The sequence below is a fragment of the Ictidomys tridecemlineatus genome, chromosome 2 (assembly GCF_052094955.1).
Source record: "Ictidomys tridecemlineatus isolate mIctTri1 chromosome 2, mIctTri1.hap1, whole genome shotgun sequence".
NCBI lineage: Eukaryota > Metazoa > Chordata > Mammalia > Rodentia > Sciuridae > Ictidomys > Ictidomys tridecemlineatus.
In genome coordinates, this window is record NC_135478.1 from 209,738,397 (window position 1) to 209,765,864 (window position 27,468).

General features: G+C 48.5%; 1 protein-coding gene across 2 annotated transcripts in view; it reads right to left on the reverse strand.

The window, feature by feature from the left end:
* Nucleotides 1-8,937, reverse strand: part of Plxna4 (plexin A4) — a 430,466-nt gene extending 421,529 nt beyond the window's left edge. Inside the window, exon 1 of one of the 2 annotated variants that reach the window (XM_005331088.5) lies at nt 7,995-8,926. The gene's annotated coding sequence lies outside the window, so the exon portion shown is untranslated. Of the gene's footprint in view, nt 1-7,994 lie in introns of both variants that reach the window. The other variant, XM_040291413.2, reaches the window with a different exon arrangement.
* Between the last annotated feature and the right edge of the window lie 18,531 nt (nt 8,938-27,468).

A 27,468-nucleotide genomic window follows, 5' to 3' on the forward strand; every position in this document is an offset into this window, starting at 1 on the left:
TCCTGATTGCACAAGAGCTTGCTTCAGGTAGGGGCTGGCCCTACCGCCTGCCCTCAGGAGCCAGAATGCTCAGGGAGACCCAGGTCTCTCCATGTTAGCGTGTTGCTCACATTGGTCAGCAGCTAAGGGCAAGTGCATACAGGGGTCGGTATCTAATGAGGAAGACAGCTGAGACAGAGGTCTTGAGCATAGTGCAACCATCAGTCCTTTGCCCGGGCTAACCTTCAAGGGGCTTCATAGCACACAAGTTAGTTTTTGTTATTGTTGTTTTTAATGCAGGGAAGGGCAGGGCTGGCTAGAAGCAATGACTTTTGGAAAATATTCACGCCTAAATTTACTCTGTTTGATTATATTTCAATGCTTAGAGTATTTCTTAACACCGGGAGAGTAGCAGAGGTCATTTGGCCTCAACCACTTCCAGCAGCTGTGCCCCTCAGCTAGCAGACATGCCTGGCATGTCCCCACACCACTCCATGACAGCACTCTTGGGGTTCTCATACCAAGTTAAGAAAACCTCTTGACATCTGACTGGCACTCACTCTGGATGTGGATCCTATGGCGTTCTAAATTGGGAGACCCACTATGTGGTTGGCTGGCGCTGCCATAGCTCTGGGAGTTTGGGGGGCTTCTTAATGGAGCATCCTGATCAGGACAAGGTTCTAAAGAATAACATGTCCTTTATGCAGAACCAGCTCCTTATCCCCGATTCCCAGTTGATGCACCTGCCCCTGATTTGTCCCCATGTCAGGCATCATGCCCACCCACCTCTTTGCCCTGCTTCTCGAGAAGGTGGCCCCAATGATGCCTCTTGTCTTCCTTCAGCTCCTGCTGCTTCTCCACCTGCAGAGGTAAAGGCGGGGCTCCTATAAGGGTCCCCCTTTCAGGCAACACTAGGGAGAACCCCACCTTATGGACCTGAGCTTGGAGCTTATCTTGACCTTGTATAACAAGGTCAAGTTGAAGGGGTTGGTTCCTCGTGGGGTGGCCTCTGACTAGTGAGCGACAGCAGATTGGAAGGACCCACAGATGAATGCCTGGCTGCGCCTACCCTCCACTCTGTTCTGAGACCCTGTGTTTCCATCAGACGTCTTCTTCTACATCCTGAGTGATCAAGCCAACAGCTGGGTTCCTGCTAAGCCTGACTAGCTCGGGGGTGTTTGTTTGCCTTCCTTCCCCTCTCTGTCCTTTCCCTTTCACTAGTGCCCCCCTGCAGCCCGACCCCTCAGTAAAGTGATATTATATGAGCTTCCAGGGAAGCCAAGCTGAGACTAGGGTGAAGGGCAGGCAGGCTAGGTGCAAGCCCAGCCCCCAGCTTTACCCAGAACATCTGCTGTATGTGGGAATCCCAGGCAGAATCTCACTTGACAAGAGGACATACAGATTTAAATGTTCTTTAGATCACTTACTTAGAACAACCTCCTCATTTTATAACTAGTGATGCTGAAACCCAAAGTGACTCCTTAGCTGCTAAGGGACAGAGCTGGGATTGCTACATTTACCTGTGTCCAGAGACGACCTCTTCCTACCACATCAGTGCTTTGCAAGCAAGAGAACTTATAGAACAGGGATCTTCTATGAACCTAAGAAAATGTGCACATGCTTGAGAAAGTCTACTGCCCGCAAAGGACAAGGGGAAGAGGAGGGCATGGAGACAGCTGAGCAATGTGGAGGCTGGAGGTAGATGGCTGCTTACCTGACACAATTCAGCTTGAGAACCTAGGGCCTGCACAATCCCCCAAACCCCAGACTTGATGTCATACTGAAGTTCAGCTGAAATTGCTCAGTCAAGAATGAAGGCGTGTGGACATTCGTATGTGCAGCTATGAACCTCCTTAATCCAGTGTTTCTCAGTAGATGCCACAGTATGTCTACGTGGGTGGTTTCACAATCCCTTCTAATGTGTTAAAGGCTCTGAGAAGTCCTGCAACAAGGAACTGCTTTAGGTTTGCTTTACCCCCAAGGTTTTTTATTAAACTTATTAGACATGGCAACTTTTGTGTGTGTGTTACACCAATTCACACACCCACAGAATTACTTTGGGAAAGTTTGCTCTCTTATAGACGTCACCTTCAGGACGAAGGGCTGAGGAGATGGCAAGAGAGAAAATGGACACCACTGATCTCTGCAGTGTGAGTGACACTGAGCACAGGCTGATTCAAGTGCACACCCAATGGTCTGCCATCCCACCCCCATGCCCTCCTCTCTTCCGCTACTCCCTCCATCTGAAGAAACACAACCCATCAGGTCTGCTTTGCTTAGTGTCCCTCCTCTTGACCTCGGGCTGAATCCAAGGGTCCACTTGTCCACCCTCTAGGTCTAGGCTCACATGGCTCCAGGGAAAATGAGCTGGGCTCACACAAGAAGAGCTTCATGAGTGTCAGACAGGACCTGTTTGTAAGCAGTGACCAGGAAAGCTTTGGAGTGGCTGTGATTTCCTTCCTAAATTCCCAGGACCTCTTCCTCCATTGCTTCTCTTCTCACACTCCCTAATGAAAAGGTTCTTCCCTGTAAAAGTTTGGGAATCGATTGTACGAGGCCACGGTTAGTGCGTTGACTGCAGAGACAAGATCCTCTTAGCTGGTGATCTGTTTTGTGTCGGAGTGACAAAACATCCTAAAATCCAATTTGCTGTTGAGAATCCTGGTTCGTGGAGAAGACACGGTGTAGAGGAGGGGATTGCCCATGCTTAGCAGCCCAGAGAGGATGCCCGACAGTTCAAAAACACCTGTTGGTTTAAGAAGGTGTAGTTTCTGCCACTCTGTGGCCTCTGAAGAGGCGATGAAATTCTAAATGCACCCCTTCTAGCCACTCCAAGTTTGGCAGAACTTTCTCTCACTTTACAGCAGAGAGGAGAAGCCAAATAAATAATGCATGGAATGAAAATTTATCTTTTGAAGAAAAAACAAAACAAAACAAAAAAAACGAACTAAATACCAGGACCTTACTTGTGACTACTCCCTAAAATGTGCAGAGAAGAGGGGCTGAGCTTTCACCCTGGCTTTGGGGTAGGACAGCACCCAACCTGGTCTATGGTGATCTCAGGACCTTATTGGCCACATCCCTCAGCATCGAGGTGTGATTCCTCAGGCCTCACCCCAGCCTGTGTCATCGCAGGTCCTGATTCTTTTCTCTACACTCTGGGTCTCTGACAAAATTCTGCTGGACTCTATAGGCCATTAGCACCAATTTCTAATGAGCCCTGCACCCAGCTACCATCAGGTTCGGGCACCCAGCATGGCATGACATCCACAGACAGAGATTCTTTCCTGCCTCTGGATTCCAAATTCTAGAATCCTAGAGTTAGTGAATGAGTAGAACAAAGGTAAGAATCCTTGCCCAAGAGTGAACCAGCCATGGGGAAGCTTTGCAACCTGGGGCCTGCAGCATCCCACTGAAGCCCTTTCCCAGCCTACATTCTACAACCCCTGCCTCACACAGTCACTTTCAGGATTCAATAAGAAAGCACCGTTTCCACAGCACCAGGATTTCCAAGAAGTCAGTAAGGAGAGCCAGACTCTCACCACACTTAGAGCTTTCATGAATCAAAACCAGAGATGGGGACTTCACTAATTTCCTCTGCCTTAATTTTTTCCAGGAGAAAACTGGAGATGCCAAACAGAGTAACACTCACCCTTAGGAACAGAACATTCTTTGGAAAGATGCTTGCAACTTTACACCATAGCCAAGGTTAACACTCATCTCCTTTTGAGAATGGGGTTGGGGACATTGAGGCTCAAAGAATAAATCTGGTCAGAGATAATCCAAGGGCAAAACTAGGGCCCGATATTCTCACCTGGCCCCCCCGCACACTCACCCAACACTGGGAAGCATCTTGCTGAGCACATACATTGTCAGGTGGCCAGCAGCAGAGTGACCAGGGGCCATGGCCAGGTCAGATTGCTTAGGGCTGAGCTGTGGCTCCACCACTTGGTGGCCGTGTGACCTTGGACAAAGTCCTGAGCCTCCCTCATCTCAGTGTCATCCTGGAAAACATGGAGATAGCATTAGCGATTGCCGTTCTGGACAGTTCTGAGGAATACATGAGCCAACCTGTGTGAATTACTTGAACGATGTCTCTCCCATCGCTGCATAGATCCTGGCCACCGTTATCATTATTAATTCGTATGATTTCCCATTCCCTTGTGTTCATAAGGACTAACACCAACACTAATGTCCTCACTGCCTCTTCCCCAGAGAGTGATGCCACATGATGGTAGGACAGGGATCCTCCTGTAGACTCCAGGAGCTTTGCCTGGAAGCTGCTTCATACCAGACAGAGAAGCAGCCTGCTCCCTCTAGGACAAGCCTCTGTCCTGGTCCACCTTCCCTTGAAGGTCCGTCCCTTACCACCTGGCAGCAAAGCCCCCTCCAGGCTCCCCACTGGCTCCACCTTCCTGCCACAACTAGAATGCTGCAGCCTGGGCAGCTAGGACCTGAGACCCAAGACTGAGCCTGGACCCTGAGAGGGGATCAGGTGGGCTTTCTGGGGGAGGGAGCGGTGGGACTCACAGCTTTTAAAGAGACAGTGTCCGCAGGGCTCTGTGTGGACTGAGCCTTGCTCAATGGAGCCTCCAGGGCAATTACCCTAATCACGTGCCTCTCCCAAACAGCCTTTTGATTTATTAACGCGACATCTTTTTAAAATGCCGCTCTTAAATATAAATAACACTTAATCATCCAGCTGTCGTTAAATTCATGTTATATTGATTTCTTGGAGTGCCGCAAATTTGAAGGCAAATGGGCAGGCGGAAATGCTTACAAAGCCAAGAGGTGGATTAGCAAGGGGGCAGCAGGAAACCAGGAAGAAGAAAACAGGGGTGTCATGGGAGAGAAATCAACCCTGTTCAGAAGCCCAGGGTCAGAACCAGTTTCACAATGGGTAGAACCAGACACAAATCAGAGGAGCGGAGAGGATGGTACATCTGTTGCACAGACTAATAATCGCAGTTAAGATCATGCTCGGCTGTCGGTAATGCTGCCGCCCCGTCATGGCCAGTCAGAGAGCCACTCCAACAGGTCTCTGATGTGCATTGTCTGTGCGGTGCCTTCTCAGGGTGAGAATGGGGAGAAGCAGCTAAGAAATGCCCCCTAGCTGGCTATGAGGAGACAGGCTTGCTGCAATTTCTTTGCTTCAAAGCCAGGTGATAACTATGAGCTGAGAGTAGTTACTAAGCCATCCCCCCAGTCCCCACCCCCAGGACTGCTGCTGCCCTAGAAAGCCCCCCACTCAATTCCCAGCAGCCCTCATTGTGATTAAAAGGATCCGGAGGCCAAGTGTAGGCAGAGTCTGCCTTTGCAGATTCCCCTGTCTGCAGGGAGCTGGAGCTGGGGCTGCAAGAATAGGAGAGGCACCGAGAAGCAGAAAGGAGGCAAGTTGGGTGCCTCGATTCCTCCGGAAATGTTTGCAGAGCGCGTCAGTGGGCATCCAGGATGAAGTGCGAGAGGACAGAGGGAGCCCTGGGATTCGGGGAAGGAGCTGCTATGGGGGACCCACACTTTGTGTTCTCGGGTGAGCAGCGGGAACACAATCCAGCAACAGTGAGGGGCGTGGAGAGGATCATTTGTGCCTGGGCCTTTTCCAGGGTGGCTAACTCCCTTCCTAGTGAGGAAGACCCCAGAGAACTTGGAGGGAAGGTGTCAGAAGAGGTATGGAGGGAGAGTGACCCTGTAGCATATCCAGGGCTGGGCAATGAAGCCAGGAAAAAAAAATTAGAAGATGTATACCCAGCTTTACTCAGATGTTAATTAATGCCTGACTTGGCCTAGAAACCAAACTGGTACCCTTAGAATAGTGCAGAAAGTGTGGGGGATTTTTGGACCCTGGTATTCAGCTTATAAGCAGCATAATGAGTGTTGACTTGGCATTAAAATGACAGAAAGGAAAGACAGGACGGCGGCGGGAAGCAGAGAAAGGAGCAAATCAGGAAGATCTGCACCTTAACTTTTGCCCCTTCCATGTCCCATGAGAATGTTACACTGTTGCTAGAACTCACTATTCCTACTGTAAACCATGTGCTGCCCTGCCCTATGCGTTGGTGGGATCTCCCTGTCCACGCACTCAAGGGTATGCATGTGGAGACTGCCAGTTTTCCACAGCCCAGAAGACAGAGATGGACCCCACTATCACACATGGTGGGACCGATTGAACACATTTGACTAGACTCCGAGAACACATGTGTCTATCTGCATGCGTGTGCACACACCCACCATTCTTAAAAAGAAAATAATATTTCTTCCTCCATGGACTGAGCTCTCCCCAGCCTGAGAGCTCTGCTTTATTCCATCTACCCTTTTCAATCAATCAAAGGGCAGCTCACACTGCACAGCAGGAATACAATCTCCCTCCTGGGGCGTCTGCTCTTCTCCCCAGCCTAGCCAGAAACCTTTGCAGGAACTGAAAAGTTTGAAAATAGAGCTGGGGGTACAGAAAAAGCCCTCTATTTCCACATCCATCTTCAGGATTTTTAAAAGCAACCCCAATTCTGTGCCCAGCACTGAGGCCTTCTTGTTCAAAAGAACATTTGCTCCCTGCCCCTCATGTTCCAGAAGGCTTCTAACCTATTTCTCCCATTAGTGGGCTTGTGGGACACTCTGACCACATGACTTATATAGAGGGACAGGTTGGAAGGGACAGGTTGCCCAAAAAGCCACCTCAGAGAGACAGCTATAGAAATATAGAAGCTTGTTATATGGATATTCAACCCTGAAATAATGAAATACTATTTTATTTGGCTCTCCCACTCTTCTTACAATAACTGAACCCCTAAATGAGTTACTCTTAGGCAGCCAAGATGGGAACTAAGGAAATGCCCTTCTGGAACCTCAACTACCTTCTTCCTCCTCCTGGAAAAGTTTGAAAATGAGCAGCCTGTGAAACTCCAACCTGAGAGAAAAGGAAAAGGAAAGGTTCTGGGAAATAAAACCTGGAAGCACTGGCTTCTGGAGAGATTTCTACTCTCAGGAGCAGCCAGGGCTCTGGGGGACGCTGCCAGACCCGAGAATATCGTGGGCATTGCCCACGTGGTCATGAGAGAGAGGACCTTCTTCCCCTGAATACTACTCCCCTCTGGCTCCGGCTCCTAGGTCTTTTTCTCAAACCCACACCTCCAAAGGCATGTGACAGGTGTTGGCCAGAGGCAGGGGAAAGGGTAGGGAGGTGAGAGGGAGACCCAAATCCTGAGTCCCAAGCTCTGCCTGCTTAGGTCTCCTAGCGACTGGGGATGTGAATAAGGTCAAACCTTTTAAGGAGGATCTGACCCTGACACCTTCCCTAGACAAGCAACACACACACTCCAGCGACGCGTTGCTGAAACCCCTTCCTGCCTGAAATCCCGGCGCATTCCCGGGAAGCAGTGCCACGCTTTGGAAAGGCGTTTGTGCTGCCTCTTACTGGGGAAACGCAGTGTCTTTTCCATATGCACCGCCCTACAGAACTGCAGCCCCATCCGCCTATGTGGCCTCCTCCCGGTGCGCGGGGCTACCACGCTCTCCAAAATTCTGTCCGAATATCTGTCAGTCTGCCTCTCATTAAAACCTCAGGGTGTCCAAAGGCCACGGAGTCGCGATCGCGTTGGGCGGGTCTCCCAAGACCTCCCATGACTTCTCCCGTTTTAAAAACCAGCTAGAGATGAAAGGGGCTGGAAACTGAAATATCGCTCCCTCATCCTACCCGGGTGGGAGGGAGAGCCATTCATACACCGAATCCCACCCTGAAAGTCCTGGGTAAGAGAAGTCTGAGTCCCGGAGCGTACGAGGAGAAAGAACACGGGAAATCCCTGCTCCGGCCGCGCTGCACCTATGCCGGTGTCCAGGTGGGACGTGGGCAGGTGCGTGAGCGCAGTGTGTGCCTGTGTGTATTTGTGTGTGCGTGTGTTTGTGTGTGTGCAATGGGATGGCTCCGGGGCAGCGAGGACTCCCGGACCGGACCCAATATCTTCGCCTGCGCTACCCTCGCCGCCCGCCCGGCCCCGCGTCCCAGCCGATCGGTTCCTTACCTGGAAGCACCGCGTTTCCCTCCTTCAGTGGGAGCGCCGCATTGACACTGCAGATGGTGCCTGTGCCGCTGCCTCTCGCCCTCCTCTGAACGTGTGCGTGTGCGCGCGTGTGGCTGCCTCCTCCAGCCCCAGCCCCGAACGCAAATACTCCACCGAGGCACAGGGAAGCCGGGAGCAGCCAAGGAAAGCGGAGGGGGCCAAATCAGAGCCTGCGGGGTTTGACAGCTCCTCTTGCAGCGTCCAAGGTGGGCGTAATGTCCAACAAAAAGGTCGGAAAATGTGGATGAATTCCCAGCACCCCTTTCCTCCACCTAGCCCCGGAGCCCAAGCAGCAGCGGCGGCTCTCGGGGGCTGCAGTGGCGACGCGGGGCTGCCCCCCTTCGTCCCCACCCCCGCGGGCTGAATGTCCTTGATGCCAAGCGGGCACAGCGGCGTCACTCCGCACCGCCCATGCTCGCCCGGTCGGGCCGCTGCCCGGGCGCGGCGAGTGCACTGGGGACCCGCCGCGGAGCACTCTCGGCGCCTCTGTGTGCCTGGCTGGGCAGCGGCTGCCGCCCCCCGGCAGTCCGCTGCCGATCGCGCCGCTGCTGCCCCCGCCCCTGCCGAGGGACTCGCCGGGTAGTTCCCAGGGGCTGGGTCTGGGGGGCCGCGGGAGCCACCGGCTGCTCCCCTGGGAGGCGCGGGGCTGCAGCGGTGGCGGCAGCGGCGGCTGGCGCTGCGGCGGCCGAGAGCGCGGCCGCGGTCCGAGCCGGGCCTCCCGGGCGCGCCCCCGGCCCCCCGGGCGGGCTGCTCGCAAAGTTTGCAGGGGGCAGGGAGCCGGGCCGCCGCTGGCTCGGCCGCCGCCGGAGCTCCCGGGCTGCCTGCTGCCGCCGCGGCTCGCTGCTGCTGTGCATTGAAGCCCGGCCAAGCGCTGCAAAAACTCCAGCTGCCTGGCGCTCTCTGGGTCCTCCTCTCCTCCCTCCCGCCCTCCCTGCTTCCCTTCCTCCCTCCCTCGCCTCGCCTCCTCCCCTCCCCGCCGTCCGCCGCCTGCCGCCCGCCGCCCGCCGCCGCTCCCTCTCTGGCTCGCTCTCGCTGGCTCGGAGCTCGCGGCTGACATCTAAACCGAGGGAGAACGGCCGGCAGAGGGGGCAGGGGGCGCCTCCCCACAGGCACACGCCCGCCGCCGCGGGTTTGCCCGCTCTCCCCAGCGCGGATGTGTGCAGACACCCTTCTGGGTCCCCTTGGCTTGACCCGAGACATCCTGACAGTAGTGATGTGGGATAGAGGGGTGCAGACACCGTAATACCCGCGCACGATGCGCACTCGGAGCGAGGCACATTCAGCCTCCTCCAAAGGTGATGATGTGGGCGCGGACCATCTCATCCGAGGGACTGAGGGTCAGAGATGACATAAGGCACTCCCCAACACCAAAGTATACACACATATCTAATCAGAACCTCCCAGCTCCCCGCACGAAGGCACCCCTATGTGGCACCTGAAGTCAACCCCGACCCAGGACTGAAGACCTGAGAGAGAGAGCATGAATGGCAGGTGCCCCAGAGCTCGCTGGTTACCCGACTTGTCCAGTGATGTCTACATGAAGAGGCGGGACTGGCTGTTCTCTGAAACCCTAGATCCTAGACTACATCCTAAACAATGATGGTATCAGGGTAGTTTCAGAAAGCCCCAAGAAAGAAACCAGAGATGCTCTGGTTTAAAAAGCTTTCTGACAGGGAGGAAATAGAGGAGGACAGGAAGTGAGACCCTTGCACAGACCCCCCCCCATGAGCCCCACCCACCAAAAGAAATCTCAGGGGTGCCCACCTTGTTTACTCAACTCTGGAAGGGCATCCCTCACCCCAGCTCCTACCATAGTTCAGAGAAGTGGCATAGTCTTCCCCGATGGGCACCCATCAAAGATGTCCATGGTTTCCTTTCCTCCCCACATGTCCCTTCTCCCACCTAACTTTTCCTCACACCCAGAACTTCCTGCCCACTATTCTCCCTCCCATCCAAACATCTCAAAACCTTCTTATTAGGTGGGAATGACTGACAACAGCATAAAATCCCACACCTTCCCATAGAGGTTCTATTTTCACAGAAATCAAAGTTGTAAACTGGGGAGACTTTGAAACGAGCTGTGAGATAACAGGTTATACAAGTCCCGAGGTGGGCAGCACATGTGGGTCAGGCTGGGCTTACCCACACAGGACTTTGCTGAAACTGCTCTCACCGAGAAGGTGATGAATCAAATCCGAGCAGGAGGAATCCAACATTTGATTCTTTGGTTAAAGGGTATTCCAGGAGACAGCGTGGAGCCCTGTTAGTCTCCAGTTCTCCTCTGAGTATTACGTGACCCAGAAGGCACGAGGAGTCATCTTATTAGCTTACGTTAATACATTGATCTGGCTCCTCTCTTCTCAGAAACCCTGGATCCCAGACTCTAGATAAAGCACACAATATCAAGTTAGTTTCAGAAGTACAGAGAAACATATTACAAAATAACTCAATGCTGCTGCTTCTTTGACATCCTTCTGGGGCTGACGAAGCCTGCGGCCAAATGTCTGTCTATGCAGGACAGAGACCAGCATGAGTCCAGCAAGGCACCTTGGATGGAGAACCAAAGGGGGCCCCACTCTCAGGGCTTGTAAACCAGGCCTCTGTGGGTCCTGGCCCCATGTCCAGGGGTCTCCTCTAATTGCTGCATGGCACTATTATAGGCCATGCCCATAGATGACATCAAGATAGTCCTACAGAAAACCCTATTGGGTTGCTTAAGGAATGTATATATCAATCAATGTGTGTGCAATGGAGTCTTTTCAAATGCCTGTTTGCCACGGAGCTTTTGGGATATGCTATAAAAACACTGAAAAGAAGAGGGAAGTAAGAAAACAGCCCTTGCTCCCTTCTCAGTCATTCCAGTGTGTAGTTTTAATACCATCTGATTGTCTTTTCTGCCTGTTGTAACTCTCTCTCTCTCTCTCTCTCTCTCTCTCTGTGTGTGTGTGTGTGTGTGTGTGTGTGAGTGTGTATGTGTGTGTGTAAGAATATAGCTGCAAGTTCCAGACCCACTTCCTGATGGATGGACCGGAAGTCAAGGACTTTTTTTCAGAGGTGGCAAATAAAATGTGTTTATTATTCTTTATCTGCCGTCTAGCATGTGGTGTCATTTATTTTCATTGAGGGAAATGAATGTCATAAGGTGTCTGAAGAGTCCTATCGGAGTTGAATGATGGGGAAGAAGTGTGCAGAAAGCGGGGTGATAATGGGCAGGTGAGGGACACACACCCCCTCCCCCCATGCCACCCCACATACCCCGTTCTCCTGTTCTTAATGGGACCCTACCTCACACTGCCTTTCCTGTCCTTCCATTGAATGACACAGGTGAAAGGCACGGGAAGGGGCAGTGACAGTGTAATGGAAGAGTAGGAAGGGTCACACTAACTCCCTCGTGCGGCTTGCTAGTGGCCCATTGGACTTGCTCCTTCAAGTCTGGAGGAGGGGATGGGGGGCTGAAGGTCTCGGTGCTGCAGGTAAAACCCCTGGGTCCTGTTCCTGGCTCTGCAACTGCCCAGGGCTCTCATTTGGAGCAGGCCATGTGCTTCCAGTGAGACTCCATCCCTCACCTGCCACGTTTATCCCTAGCAATGACAGTCAAGGAAAGCACTATCTATTGGTGGTTTTTGAGACCCTAAGGTAAGGACACTGCCCATGTGAGGATTTAGTATCTCTTTTCAGATGAACATGGCTTTTTTTTTTTTTTTTAAATTTCAAAGGGCACATCACAATGAGGGCAGACCTTCTGCTATTTTGACCCATCTCTGAATAAAAACACTAGGAAAAGAAGAGCCACACGACCTTTTGGGCGTAGTGGTACAAGCCCTCCAGCTCCCACACCTCTGCCACCCGTGGCAGCTGGTGAGGGGGAAGGGAGACCCTCCAGGGCAGTCTAGCTGCTCCCTGAGGGCACTGTTCTGTGAGTCACCTGCTCTTCCTCTAGCCTGTCATTGCCTGGCCCCATGGCCACAAGAGGGAGAAGTAAATGGCATTTTGCTCCACAGACTCCTATTTTCTAAAAAGCCTATTTTTGTGTGTGAGATTTTGGTTGTGGTTTATTGCCATGTTTGGGGAGAAAAGCACTGGCTCATCTCTCACAGCTGAATAGAAAGGGCCAGATTTAATAGGAGGGAGAAGAAATGCTCATTTTCCCTCACTTAACCAGCCCCATTTTATTAGCCTAGAAACAGCAACGCTGTTTTAAACCCAGATTTGCCCGTTAAACAAATCGCCAGAGCCTGGTGGTGCTAGAGAGGAATGTTTTCCCCAAGAGCTGCCCCATGACTGGGCCTGCAGGGCTCGGCAAAACCTCAGGCCGGCTGCTGCTTGAAAACCTACATTGTGGCGCCACCTGCAGGAGAGCAGAAATATCAACATTATCCCAAATCTCAGCCGGGAATGGGAGGGAAGAGGAGCCTGGCACAGTGGTGCTTCCCTGCCCACGCTAGGCCAGGGCTGTGGACAGAAAGAAGGATCCCGACTGTCCACTGACCCCTATGTCCTGCACGAGTCACCAGATGGCTTCCCTACAGCCAGTACCTTTCAATTAGCATCCTCCTTGGAAGCTGCCATTTCTAGGGATCCATCCTTGGCAGCTCTAGAGATTGCCAATTCATTCAGACAAACTGATTCTTTCCTTGGTTTACTAAGAGGCTAAGTTTCCAATCCAGGAGTTCTGTCTTCAAGACTTCAGGCCACAGGATAGTAACCCAGAAGTAACCCTTGGAAACAGGCAGGGAGAGGAACATCCCCTGGCCACCCCAGTCCCTAGCTGTGGATTGAACTCTGTGGTCCAACGGCTCCAGGTTTAACCAGCCATTGGATGTGAATAAGGACCAGATATTAACATCTGAATCTCAACCCCAGTATTTTCTGCTCTTCTAAGGCTTTGGCCCCGGGTGATGTCCCCCTACCTGTCAGAGACTCCCAGTGGTAATAGTGCTTAGGAGTCCATCATGTTAGTCTCCATAGGTCTCCTCTCTGTCTCCACTGCCCACGAGCCATTGGATGGGAGGACATCTCGATACTGCCAGCAATGCTGTGTCCTTCTAAGGACACCATGTGGCTATAGTGCTGTATGTGGTCAGCTCTGCAGCTCTGCTGTGGCTTTCTGGGCCACACTGGGGGTGGATACCAAGATAAGGAGGGTCCCCCATTCCCAACCAGAGAGGGAAAGAGAGAGAGTGTGCATAGGTCTTCGTCCTCCAGGCCTCAAACAGCTCCTGCCTCCCATGGCCCAAATCTTATTCCCTCTCTCCCCACAGCCCTTCCTCCACTACCACCTCTACACAATCATTCCTTCTTTTTCAGCTAAGAAGCAAATTGATCTTTTCAATGGCAGAAGCCAAAAGTTAGAGGAAGCAGTGGGGTGAAGGGAGATGGGAGAGGAAAGAGTCTGACCTAATTCCAGTGGCCAGAATTAACAGTGTCCCCGATCTGGCCAGATCCATGTCTTGCTACAACAAAAACCATAAATACAAATACTTTAGCGTGACCCTTCTTGTAGGTTTAATCCTTAGAAGGCACAAAGTCCCACTGTATGCCTGAATTCCAAGGACTGCATGAAGCTTCAGGCTCTTTCAGAAAACCTCCATCTTGGCATCGCCAGTTCATTTGCCAAGTGGTTTAAGTGAGACACTTGGCCTCCCTGGGATACAAATAGCATAAAGGCCCCCAGTTGTTTCCTGGTAGTGAAGATGGATTTATATTGGTGGATTGGACGCTCTTGTCTGGTAGCAGACGGAATATGGGTGACTGGGTGTTCTGACTATATCTGTCTAAGGGACTATGGTAGACAGCCTCCAAAATGGCCCCAGTGAGCCTCACCCATTGCTATATTCATGCCTTCATGCAGACCCCTCCCACACTGAATCAGAGCTGTCGTAAATGACCAAGAAATTACTGCAGAAGGGACAGTGTGTCCAAAGCTAGATTGAAAGACATTTCAGTGCCCAGCTCTGTCTTTTACATCACTTAGGGGTGGCTGTGGGGTAAGAAACTGAGGCCACCAACAATAACCAGCACCAACTTGTGGGGCCCAAGAGCGAGCCACCTTGGAAACAAATCCTCCATCCCCAGTCAAGTCTTCAGATGTTTCCAGCCTTCAAAATCTTTCAAATGAGGCCCAAGACATTGTGAAATACAAACAATATATTGTTTTAGGATGATTTTTTATGCAGCAGAACTTGGTGAATACAATGGCTTGCAGAGAGAACTCATTCCCCTGGCTTTATTCGCCTCTTTGTATTATTATTTGAGCCCACTTGGCTATAGAATAAGAAGGACAAAGGGGGCATGTCTGACATGTCATATTCCCATATGAGGCAGGACTGGACGCCAGCAGGACCTCTCTTCGGGGCTCCAGGGTTAAGCCTCTTAGCACGTTTCAGTATGCTCAGTGAAAATGAGAGAACCCAGCCCCCGGGGCTGGAAGGCACGGGCCTATAGAGTGCTGGAGTCCAGCGCTCCTGTGAAGTGGTCTATCTTCAGGTCCAGGGTGTCAGTGATCAGAGATATCCCAGAATGGTGTGGAAAGCATTCTGTGTGCTGTGTGCTTTTCAGCAAGCTGTCTGGCTCCTGCCCCTGATAGAGAGCTTTCCGGAGGCCAGGTTGCTTAGACCCTAGTGTGAGACCTTGTGTCTGCAGAGCACCAGTCCCCCTGGGGCTAAAAACTTTTCCTGCACATGATCCTGACCCTCACCATACTGCAGGGCAGGAGAGAGGTCCAAGGACACTACTGTTGACAGAAAGTACCACAAACAGAGATCAAGCAAGACTGGAAGCTGATAGTCCAGATTTTCTTCCCCCAATTTCCATGAGGACCCTCTTGCAGAGCCTTCTCTCCTCAGTCCTCAGCAGAGACTGAGAGTCAGTAGGACCAAGGCCAACACAGGGTTGGGAGGCAGGGGAAGTAAAGAGGAAGAGGAAGAAGGGGAAGTTCTTGTCCTGAGTCAGATAGAAAGAGAACCAAGACTTTCCTCAGGGAGGTCGTGGGCACAATGCTCAGGCCTAAGGTGACCCCTTCCCTCTTAAATGTCTCCACGGGCCTCTGTCCTGTCCCCATTCTCCTTCTGGCTCTATTTGTCTGGGCAGACCCCATTCCTGCACCTCTGTTTTTCAGTGCTTCCTTTCCAAACACAGGGGCTGGCTGTAGACTTTGCAAGTGTGAGGTGCCCTTGGGGAGTTCAGAGGGAGCAGTGGCCACCAAAACCCCAAGGCCACTATGGTGTGCAGAGGCAAATGAGGGTTTGGGAGAGCCAACCATGCACATCTCTCCCTAGCTCCTCTTTCAGTGGAACCCTGCTGGCCGTCAGAAACCAGCCACTGTGGAAGTATTTACATCATGGCAATCAGGTACTCTTATTTTTGTGGAGACCCAGTTATTTACCACTTGCCAGCACACCACTGGTGAGGACCAAAGACAAACCAGATAGAGTGGGTCAATCCCCATCAAGCCTTTACAACCAGTCAGGAAATTTTTCACAGGAAAGTATTATTTATTTTTTGTTATTATAATAAAATACCAGAGACTGGGTAACTTTATAAAGAAAAGAGGTTTATTTAGGTCACAGTTCTAGAGATTACAGTGCATGGTGTCTGCCTTAGCTCAGTCTTGGTGAGGACCTGGTGATGTGTGACATACAATCCCAATAAGAGTATACAAAAGGGAGAGATAGCATTGCCAGTCAGGAAGCCAAAGAGACTAGGGAGTGGTCAAGCTGATTCCCTTTTAACAACCCTCTTGCAAAAATTAACTCAGGGGTCTCAAGAAAACAACCATAATCCCTTCCCAGGGCAGTGCTGCCAATGACCTTAGAGTCTCCCACTCAGCTCCACTTCTTAAAGATCTCCCCACGTCTACACTGCATGCTGAGAACTAAGCCTCCAACACAGGAATACTTGGAAGATGTCCTCAAGCCATATCCAAACCAGAGCCCCATCAGAGACACCAATACATCAGTCTAGATCACTATTGTTATAACCAAAGTTAGGGCTCTCGTCTGCCTACACACCACATTTTCAATATAAGAAAACGTAAAAAGGTAAATACATTCTGTTTCTATTCGCTGTTTTCCCTAAGTTCTATATTCAAGGAGCCTAACTCTCATTTTTTTCACACTAGAATCCAGAAGGAACATGATTCCCTTTCATTGATAAATAAACTGAGGCAAAGGATGTTGATCTGACCTGGCTCGGGTTACACAGGAAGCTCAAAATGTAAATGTATTAATGCCTCTTGTTCCCTTCCTCCACTTCAAACTTAAGATTCACACCCTGGGTTTGGCATAAATTCTGTTTTCATTCCTTCCAAGCCCAGCTGTTAAAATTATGGTCCACCCCTACAGTAGAACCCAGTACAGATGTTAAACAAGATGAGCCGAATCCACGTATACCCCTCTGAACAACAACAGCAAGAAGTGCAGAAGAGTGTCTTGGGATAGACACTTGCCTATTTCTAAGTATACAGAAGGGCGTGCTCATATCTACATAGGCTTGTATATGCAGAACATTTTTGGAAGGGTGCAAAAAGAAGCTCCACAGCAGAAACTTCAGTGCTGGAGGCAGAGTGATATATATTTTATTGTTTTATGGTATTCTTTGTTCTTTTTGACATTTTATCATGTGCAAGTACTACATTCTCCATTTTTTGAAACGGCTTGTTAAAATATGAACAACAACAAAAAAATACTGCTGCTAAAAGGATCTTCATCACACTGCCAGTCCCCTGTTCTCTCAAATCTCAAACCCAGCCAACCACTCCTCCACCCCATCTGTATCGGATTCAGACTTGCCTTTGTTCTAGATTACTACTCTGTGATCCACGATGCTCCTCTTTTGTCGGCTGCTACGGGGGTCACACAGCAGCCTGCCTGCTCTGGTGCAATGTGGTTAATGCCCCAGAGAGGACACCCTCATCTCTCATTTCCTGGAGACCAGCCAAAGCCTGTTTGGCCTGAGGACCCCTGACTGGCACAGGAGATCCAGGGCATCCTTCCTATGCTAAAGCAAGTAACTTTAGATCAAGTCAAAGTAAATATTCTTCGCACTAGGGTCTGTCCACTCATGACAACCAACACCCAGAGACAGTACAGGCTCAAAACAGGATAAGGGCAGTAAAGACTTGGATGGCAACAGGAGAAAGCTGGGTATTGTTGTTCTTCTTATCAGGAACTGTGTAGGGAGAGGCGAAGAAAGGCTAGAGATGGGTAAATGTCATTTGAGTTTTGCAAAACGGAAAAAAAAAAAAAATCAAGTTCTGAAAACTACAAACAAATGAACATGGCCAGGAATTGATGTTGAATCTGTAAAAGGAAGGAAACTGATTCTTTAGAAACTGATGTGGTCGATCACTCGGAGTAAGCCTGAAATCTATAAGCTATAATGAAATGTACACTGGGTGGCTTGAACAACATATGTTTATTTTTTTAGTTTTGGAAGCTGGAAATTGGAGATCTGGGGGCCAGCATGGAGGGGTTCTTGGTGAAGAACCCCTGGTTATGTTCTCCCCATGCCTTGCCTTGGTTCATGCGGGTGGGGTAGGGGGTGCGTCTCAATTGTCTCTTCCTCTTTTCTAAGGTCATCAATCCTATTATAGGTGGGTGCTCCAACCTCAAGACCTCATCTAAACCTCATCTCAAGACTTCATCTAGAAACACCATCCACAGTGGGGGATGAGGCTTCAACATATGTATTTAGGGGAAACACTATCCTTCAGTTCATAGCAATCATGTCTCATTCAGTACCCCCAAAAAACTGTGAGGCTTTTAGATTAAGGAAACATAAGAGAGATTATATATATATATATATATATATATATATATATATATATATTTAAAATGCATTGATTTAACTGGGGATTTAACCTGGAGGTGCTCTTTGTATTTTTTTTTTTTAATTTCAGAGACAAGGTTTTGCTAAGTTGCTTTTCTAAATATTTTATTCAGAGACAAGGTTTTGCTTAGTTGCTGAGACTGGCTTTGAACTTGTGATCCTCCTGGCTCAGTCGCCCAAGTCGCTGGGATTACAGGCATGTGTCACCATGCCCAGCTTGATGGCCTTTTAAATAAAATTCTCATAGAACATGAAGCAATATGGGATGGTAAATTAATTGACTCAATGGTTAAACCCCAAGGATGTTCATTAAGGCATCAAAGACAACATGAGGAAAGGTTTATTTCGGGATGTGTGTCAGAGCTCTCCAAACTAATCCTCTTCTACACATTTACTGATAACTTGGATAAAGGTAAAGGAGACATGATCATCAAATTTGTCTAAGACTACAGTAAAATGAAAACATTCAGCATCAGTATTTACAATGTTTCTTCCTCTTAACGATAAAGGAAGCTTTGTTTGATATTGGGTATTTGGTGGGGGGCGTTATACAGCATTGTGGCATTAACTTGGGGTACCATATTAAGGAGCGCAAAAGGTCGAAGAAGGTAAACAGAGCTATGTTTGAAAATATATGGAGCTTTCCAGAAAGAAGAGCATTTGGTAATGGAGAGGAGTATACACCAGGAGCCAGGGAGGGAAGCAGGAGAAAGAATGGGAACTGCCAGGCAGGGCAAGCTGTGAGGACAAGGAACCCAAGGAGAGCTGAGCTGCAGCCGAGAAGGTTTGTAGGAAGTCTTCCAGAGCATACGAAGCACTCCCCCTGTTGGGTGCTTCCTTCCTTCCTCTTTCCAAGAGGATATGGTAAAGAAAGGGTCGTTTTTCAATGCTTTGAAGGGGTTGATTTTGCATTTCTTTTGGATACCTCATCAGGTTGCAGGGGTTCTTAAATCAGCAGCAAACTTCTTGCTGTTCCTTATTCAGACTCCAACTTCAGGATCAGCAATGAGGAATCAACTGTATTCAAAAGTAATTTTGCCTACTGAACCTATGGGGAAGCTTTAACAAAATGCAGTGTGATCTGGATCTAACCAAAGTCCTATATGTGGCTGTAGAGAACAACTTTGCAAGTATAGGACCAAGGAGACATGACCACAGGTTTTTTTTTTTTTTAAGTACAAGCTAAAGTTGTCAATAAGCTCAATATGAATCAACAGCGAGATGCTGCCAAAATCAATGGGCTCATAAGCTACATTAATAGAGAGTGGAGTCCCAAAGGGAGCCATGATGGTACGGCTTCACTTTGAGATAGACCATAATTGTGTTATTGTATCCTGCCCAATGTCCCTCACTTGATGATAAATTTGAGCAGATTAAGGTGACAATGGCCGAGCTCAAAAAGAAAGGAAGCAATCAAGAGAACTGAGGATGTTCATCTTGTGATAGCTTCAAATATTTGGGGATCTGCCAAGGGCAAGCATTGCTTTGTTAGTTCTACATAACTTTGACATGGAAGGAGGACCAATGAATGGCGTTTATCTTATGTAGAGACATTTTGGCCCTGTATAAGGAATATCTTTCTAATAAAGTTCTCTGAGGACAGAACAGATTTCCTTGGGTGGTAGTGAGATCTCCACAATTTGATGTGTTTAGGAAAGAGCAAGGCGGAGCTTCCATGAAGATGGGAATTTGGATTAAATGACCTCGGATGTCTCGAAGGGTCTGAAATGTTGGTTGTGTCTATGGTCGTATCCATCTCAGTACCAGAGGCTTTGCATGGTTTAACTTTGCATCTTCATTGATTTGAACTGAAATGCTTTTGAGGTAACGCCTAGGGAAGATAATTGATATCCCACCCAAGGCCACCATGAAGGAGGGAGGGCAAGGATGAAGTCAGAACCACTGAGTCAAAGAGTGAAAGGAAGCCAATGAGTGGGCACAGAGCCCCATGAGACCCCACTCTTCCCTGCTGTTTCACAGACACAATTCACCAGGCACAGGTCCCCCCTAGCACTGGCCAATGTGGAGAATTTTCCGATTACTTCCAGAGTTCTGAATATACTTGCTTTTTCCCTTTAGTTTTCAAACCTGCCCTCCATCCCATGTACCCCACGGTCCCAAGTCTTTCTCCTTTGTGGGTCCAGATTGCTTCTGTCTTCCTTTTTACGAGGTGGTGTGTCCCTTCCCTGGAGTGGGGGTGTGTCTTTCTATTCCTCCATTCCTGCTCCCCTTAGGCCTCAGAAGCTTTCTATAGTTAAAGGGCCTGAGAGTCAGGCCAGGGATCTCAGTGAGTCAGGGGGTCTCAGTTAATTGGTGTCACATCAGGTAGCTTCATCTTGTCCACTGATCATAAACCTAGAGTCAGGGTGGGCATTTGTCCTACCCCTGACCACACTGTGACACTTGAAACACTTTAAATAGTGACTGTTCCTTCCTCCTCCAGTTTGTCTCGAATGGCCTGAGCGATGACATCCTCACTTCTCTCCTGGGGGAAGTGATTCCATCATCAAGCTCTGTCTCTGGGAGGGACTGTGCTTGCTCCTGCTGCAGGAGCTCCAGACATTCAGTCTAGGTATCCCTTGGTCATCCCCAACCATGCTTCCTCCATGCCACCAGCAGTTTCAACACCCACATCATTTCCTGCGGCCATCAAACGTCCCCAGTGCTGTTATCAACACCTTTCGGGAGTGGAATCATTTTACCTCCTGATACCTCATGCTTATTCAGGCAAATAAACTAAAGGAAGAGAGAACACATCTCGAAAGAGGAAGGAAAGGAAGAGAGAGGGGAAGGAAAGGAAGAGAGAGAGACAGAAGGAAGAAAGGGTAGGATAGTGACAATGACGAAGACATCTTCCAGGCACCATCTTCCAGATACCACAGATTTTCGTGGGTCTATAAAGGCTTTTTAATTTTTTATTTTTTTACATTTCATTGTAATTGTACAGAAAAACATGCCAACAGGATATTGTGTATAACTCATATCATGTTTAGAAGCATCCATTAAGAAAAAAAAAACATTTATGGGATGCCTACCAGATGGCACTGTGCTGCAGATCAAAGCTGTTTCAGCCCCAGTTGGTCCCCTCAGGGGTTTCCAGGTGAGGGGGGACGTAAACATAAGCTTGGGCGTGGTGCTGATGGGAGATACAAGTGTTCACCTGTGGCATGAAGTTGTAAGGGAGAGTGTGTCAGCCAGAGAGCAATTCTTCTTGACTCGGACCACAATACCATATTCAAATTATAAATATATATTTTTTTATTAATAGTGTCTCTGCTATTTCAATATTTTAAAACTCATCTCAATGAAAAATAGTAACAGTAATACATGTTCTTCTAAGTTAAGGTTTAAACTGTAAAAGTTGTTGATAGCACAATATTTAATTAGCACATTGCACAGGAAGCTGATGGCGCTGCCTTTTAGTATCCCCAGTTCATAAATATTGAAGTGTTTCCTTGGGGAACAAAGCCAAGGACTCAGATGAGCTGGTACTTCAGACTCACTCACTCTTTTTTATGTCCTGGTCATGTGAACATTCTGAGCTCCTAGGCGCTGCATTAGGTGCTGGGGACAAAGTGGAGCTCACGGCCGATGAGGTCCTTGTTCAAGTGCAATGTGCATTCTGGGGAGAAGCAAGAATTAACGGGTTAAATGAAGGAGCAAGATCACTTCTGGTTGTGGTAAGTCCTAGGAAGAAAACGAGAATTTGGTTCAGTGATAAGTGGAGCCTGGCAGGTGAGGAGAAACTCCAGGCGATGACAGAGGAGGACTTAGAGGCCAGAAAGAGCCAGCCAGGCCAAGAGAATAGCAAAGAGAGGAAGGAGGGGGTTCAAAGCTCCCAACGGAGGAGGGCTGTGCAGGAAGAATAATATTTGATTCTAAGGAAAGCAAGTATTGAGATCCATCAAAGGGTCATTGTGGGTGGGAAGAACCGCACAGAGGAAAAAGACGGGAGGAACCATCAACACTCAAGTGCCCACAGAGTGATATGTCATGGAAAGTGACGAAAAAGAGTTCGAAAATCAGTCATAGCTCTAGGAAGATCTTTGGGTCACATGACTTCTTATGCCATATGGACCAAGCCTGGTTCCATAAAAATTAGTGTGTAGACAAGGCACCAAAGGAAACCGAGGAGATGGAGTAAAGATGGATGATACGAATGAGAAACAGAGGCTGGGTCTGTTAGGAAGGCTTTTTTGTCTGCACTCATCTCAGGGAAGCAGCATGGAGGTAGGTGATCTCTGGTTCAGTGCAGGGATTCGGGAGGTTGCCATGTCTCATTCTTGGCAAGTTGGCTATGTACCCTCGGACTTAGTTCCTCATGGCCAGAAGAGGACTGGGCTCAGCTTTAGGGATCCCCCACCACATCATCATATTTAAGATACACAGAGGGGAGAAGAAGGGTTTGTTTTACTAACATTGATTTGGACGAGCCAAGAGTTGGAGTCATCCCCTGCAGACACAATCAACATGGGAGCCTTGGGATGGAAATCAGAGGGAATGGTGGGCCAGGGAACCCCAGGGCTGTGCCTCAGGACCCACGTGGAAGGCAGAGGGGAGGAGCAGGAGGAGAGGCTCTGGAACAGGAAGAACAGCGTCTGCAGTCCAAAGACATGGGTCACAACCCCAGCTCTGAGCAAATCACTAAAGCCATGTCAGCCACCATTCTTCATCTGTAACACAAGAGCGACAACAGCTACGCGTCAAGCAGGCTGTGAGGATCGGAAATTTCCAGAGTGGGTGGGCTATGAGCACCTAGCATCTGCCCACAACTTCATGGGGATGCAGGCAGAAAATGTAACTTCTGTCTCTATTTATTTTTCTCAGCCTTTAAAATTACATACAGTTGTGCATATATTATAGTATACATAATACATTACAATAGCATATACATAACTCATAAATAAATACATGTACATATGTTGGGAGTGCTCAAAAAAAATTTACTCATAAAGGCCCAAAGTTTTTAGGTTTGGAAACATGTTTTAAAAAATGAAATGACATAAAGTACTTAGTACGGGAGTGGGTACCTATTGGGCCCTCCAAAAAGGCTGTCTGTGTTCTCCCTTTCAACTGTACACATGTCATAATACCTAATGGCAAGGACAGGCATCTGTCACACTCCTTTCTAACTCCACTCACAAAAACTGTGTATAATGTGCTTCTTTGGGCACCTCAGATCCCTCTCCCAGCAAAGAGGATTACAAGCCCTGTGCCATACAGACAGTCCCAAGGGCTTTATCCCTTAGCATCCCAGTCCCTAGTGTCCCCTCTTTCCACCTGCTGCCCATCTTTGGAATTTTCTTTGGCTGGTGGCATTTCCAGGAAGGGAAGGAGGTAAGGAGAGGAGGGGAAATAAAACCAGGCAGGGAGCTGACCCGCTAGCACAGGAAGGAAAAGTCCCCTCCAGGAGGGGAGGATTGAAACTCGAGATCTGGGCATTAACAGTGTAAGTCAGTTCTCCCTGGGAACCCTGCCTCCTATTAGCAGAAAAATGAGAATTTCTGGCCTCTCCTCTCCATCTGCCTCATCTTTCTCTGTAAGTACTCCAGGCTCTTCTCGTTCTTCCTCCTATCATCACCTTAATGGCAGGCAAGAGACAGGGATGGAGGGGACACACTGGAGAAACGGAATCACAAGGTCATTTGGTGGCTCCACTAGGATATGCCCAGGAGTCCTAATTTGTGATTCAAGTCACTTTTCTTATTAAAAGCACAAGGATAGCCAGGGATGGTGTCGCATGCCTGTAATCCCAGTGGCTTGGGAGACTGAGGCAGGAGGATCACGAGTTCAAAGCCAGCCTGGGTAATTTAGCAAGGCCCTAAGCAACTTAGCAAGACCCTGTCTCTAAATAAAATATAAAAAAAAGTCTGGGGAGGTGGCTCAGTGGTTAAATGTCCCTAAGTTCAATCCCAGGGCCCAAACAAAAGACAAAAATGCACACACACACACACACACACACACACACACACACACACAGATAAAACCCCTTTTATAAATCTGAGGCCCTTCCATAGTACCCTTCACCCTGAGTTATACCTGCTACATGGACACTGTTCACTTATGTACCTTCCTTCCCACCCCCCAAAAGCTTTGGGGTTTGCCATGAAAAATCCACGTTAAATTCTCAAGGAACAATTTAACTGGGTCCCCTTTAAAGGATATGCTGATAAAGAAATGAACTTGCTGAAGAAATAGAGAAAGAAGCTTCCAGAACAGCACAGTCTTTCATACTGTGGTCGTCCAGGCTGAAGCCCCTCTCAAATGAATTGAGAGATAATGCTAATGGAATTCCACATGGGACTAGATCAGGGGCTGCCACAGGAAGATAAATACCAAGGCAAGGCTAAGGCAGTTAATCAAAAATAAACCTCCTACATGTCTAGTTTTATTTTTTTCCTGAAAAGGGGGAAAAAAAATTAAAGCCAAGACCTTCCTTAGTTTGCCACAGATACCACTTCACTTGCCTTGATGCTATTTTTTTTTTTTCAAAAAATTTGGTGGAGAGGTTCCCCCGCCCATACACACACATCTCTGAAAGTGAATTAAATTAGGAAGAGTGACCCACCCACCTATGTTTACGGTGACATAAATGGCACCATGGCAAACGTCTCAGAAGATAAACCACACGCAGATTAATTCCTGGAAATGATATAGTGCTTATCTGTTTTGTTTAGGCTCAATTTTAACAAGATAAAATCACTGGGCCCTGTGATCTGCCACGGGTGAAGCTGTTTCCCCGCACAATTGACATGCAACGTGGGCTGTAGGGGAATATGAATTAGCATGTGGCAGCTGGCAGTCGCCTGCTTTCCCTACCCAGCTCCAACCTGGCTGGGTTCGTCACGCCTTCAGACAACAGGTCTCAAGTCTCTCGCAGGGAAGAAAGAAATCCATATCACAATAATTTGTTATCTTTTAGGGCTCGTGATATGTTCTGACTCATCCTAAAATTAAATAAATGTAGTGACACCTCCCCCGATGGCCAGGGACACCTCGGGTGCATCTATCAGAGCTTGCTTCTGCAAGTAGCAGAGATGGATTCCTCTCTTGGGCAAAAATGGAATTTAACTGGAAGAACATCAGGACTCAGAAAAGCAGAATATGCTGAAGAGGGACCAGGGAGACCGCCAGGAACCACCCTGCAGGCACGAGCTGGTCTAGTGCTGCCACAGCAGAAGAAAGCAGAGTGGCTTCCGTGGGCGGCTGCACTCACCCAGGAGACAGAGCCCAGGAGGACACGGTCTAAGGCACATGTCCAGCACTGGCTCACTGGAGACAGAAGGAGCTGGTAGAGAGAGAGAATAGAGTGCTTTCTGCCAAGGAAGTGCCACCCAACGGGGGAGTCCCCAAAAGAGAGATCAGGTGCTCATCAAAAGAGATTGGAAGAAGAGGCACCCCAGAACTGATCAGAGACTGATATACTGTGCCTACAAAGAGTATGTTTGAGAATCCCGTGGCGTCTGAGCATCAGGTGGGAGGCAGTCTGCAGTAATGGAAAGAGACTGAAGGACGAGTCCGGAGGTGTAGACCTACCTTGGGTGTCACTATAGTTAAACGGATTTTCTTTAAGCTCATGGTTATGGATTTAGCTGTATCTCCCCACCCCCTAAATTTGTATGCCAAAGTTCTCATGCCCCACTACCTCAGAACATGACTTATTTGGAAATAGGATCACTGCAGATGTAATTAGTTAAGATGATGTCATACTGGAGTAGGCGGGCTCCCAATCCAATTCGACTGGTGTCCTCATGAACCGGAAATTTAGACCCTGATACACAGAGGGAGGATGCTGTGCTCTGTCACAAGTCAAGGAAGCATCCAAAGCAAGATAAAAGCTTGGTAGCATGACCCTGCCAACAACTGAGCTTGGTCTTTCTGCCTTCTGACTGTGTGACAGTAGATTTCTACTCACAAAAGCTACTCAGTTTGCGTGTGGTGCTTGGTTATAAGCACCACTGGGAAACTCAGACACTCTCTATCATTAGGAGATGCTGTTAGAATAGATCTGTAGCTTGCAAACTATTTGGGTCTCCACTTGACTTTGATCTTGGGTCTCAGAGTCCTAAAGCTTCTTGGCAGCACCCTTTGAAAACCATGGGGCCAGGTGATCTCTGAGGTCCCTTCAGCTGTCATTCTTTACATCAAAGACCCTTTCAGTTTTGACAAACGATTGTTCAAAAATTTGGAAAGAATGTTCAAACACAAAGAGTGTTCTCCAGCTGTGTGGAAATGAGGCCCCTGCTTGGCCCCCTGTAGACCACCATCCACACCCATCCATCAGCTTCATCAGGCACAGGGCCCTGGAAGGAGGAGGCTACTCCATCCGTGAGCCAGAAAGTATAGAAATTCCTTGGTCTGCTCCTGTGACACTCCACCCAGACATTTAAATCTTTTCTGGGCTTGGATATCAGAGATCGGAGTTTCATTTTAGATCATGGTCCTCTGCTCAAGCTCCCCAGTGGTACAGTCAGTTGAAAGGCTCGGTCACCTACCATTCCCCTACCTCCCTGCATGACTCCCAGCATCCAGTGGTGAAGTCCAGTACCTCAAAGAACAATAGACATCACTTTGAAATTATTACTGTGTCCTATTTTTCCATCTTTAAACAGAGAAAGAAAGATCACGGTATCATCGATATTGGGGGTGGGGGATACTAGGCATCATACCAGCCTTGATTACATGTCTATCAGAATCCTGCAGATGGGAAGATTTAATTGTGGAGACTGGATTACTGATTATTCATACGTCTCCCAGGCTACACTGGGGGACCATGAGAATGGGGACCATTGTGCTCATCAGTTTTGAATCCTCAGATACAAATGGATAAACCCTAAGTACTGGGAAGACCTGAACAGCTCTCTTCCTCCTGAGGCTCATGTTATTTTATAAGCTGGGAAGGCATACATTCACATCATTCAGACACTAAGTCACAGAAGGGAGGGACCTTGTCCAGGCAGACTTGCCCAAGTTGACTCAGTCACCATCTTGATAAATAGGTGATCCTGACACAAAGACAGAGGTTGCTGATCTCTTTCCTGCCCCAAGTATTGTTATAAAATTGATTCATCCAACCATAAACAGTTTAAAAAGCAGCAAAATGAACTGATTTATGTACTCCATCTAGACCCCCAAATTATCTTTTTCCACGTTCATAGATGTCATGAAATTCCACTCAATTCTAGTTATATCAGTATGCCTCTCCTGATAATAAAACATATATACCTATAGTACCATCATCACATGCATAAAATTAATAACTCCATAGGTATTATCTAACATTCAATTTTCCCTTGTTTTATAGTTGTGTTGCATATCTCTTTTATTCAGAATGTGTTTTATAGTTGTTGCTCTTGCTTTGTCCAATCAAGATTCCAAGTTCACACATTGTACTTGGTTGTAGCATCTTTGTCTTCCAGTACAGTCCTTTCATTTCTTTCTTCATGACTATGGCTTTGTGAAGAACCCAACCTAATGGTTTTATGGGATGCTTTGCATTTCTGACTTGTTTGATTGTCTCCCCCCTGATGCTCTTTAACTTGTCCCTCAATCCTCTCGGGGTGGCTGCCATCTTGACCTACCAAAAACTCTGAGTGTGGACTTTGGT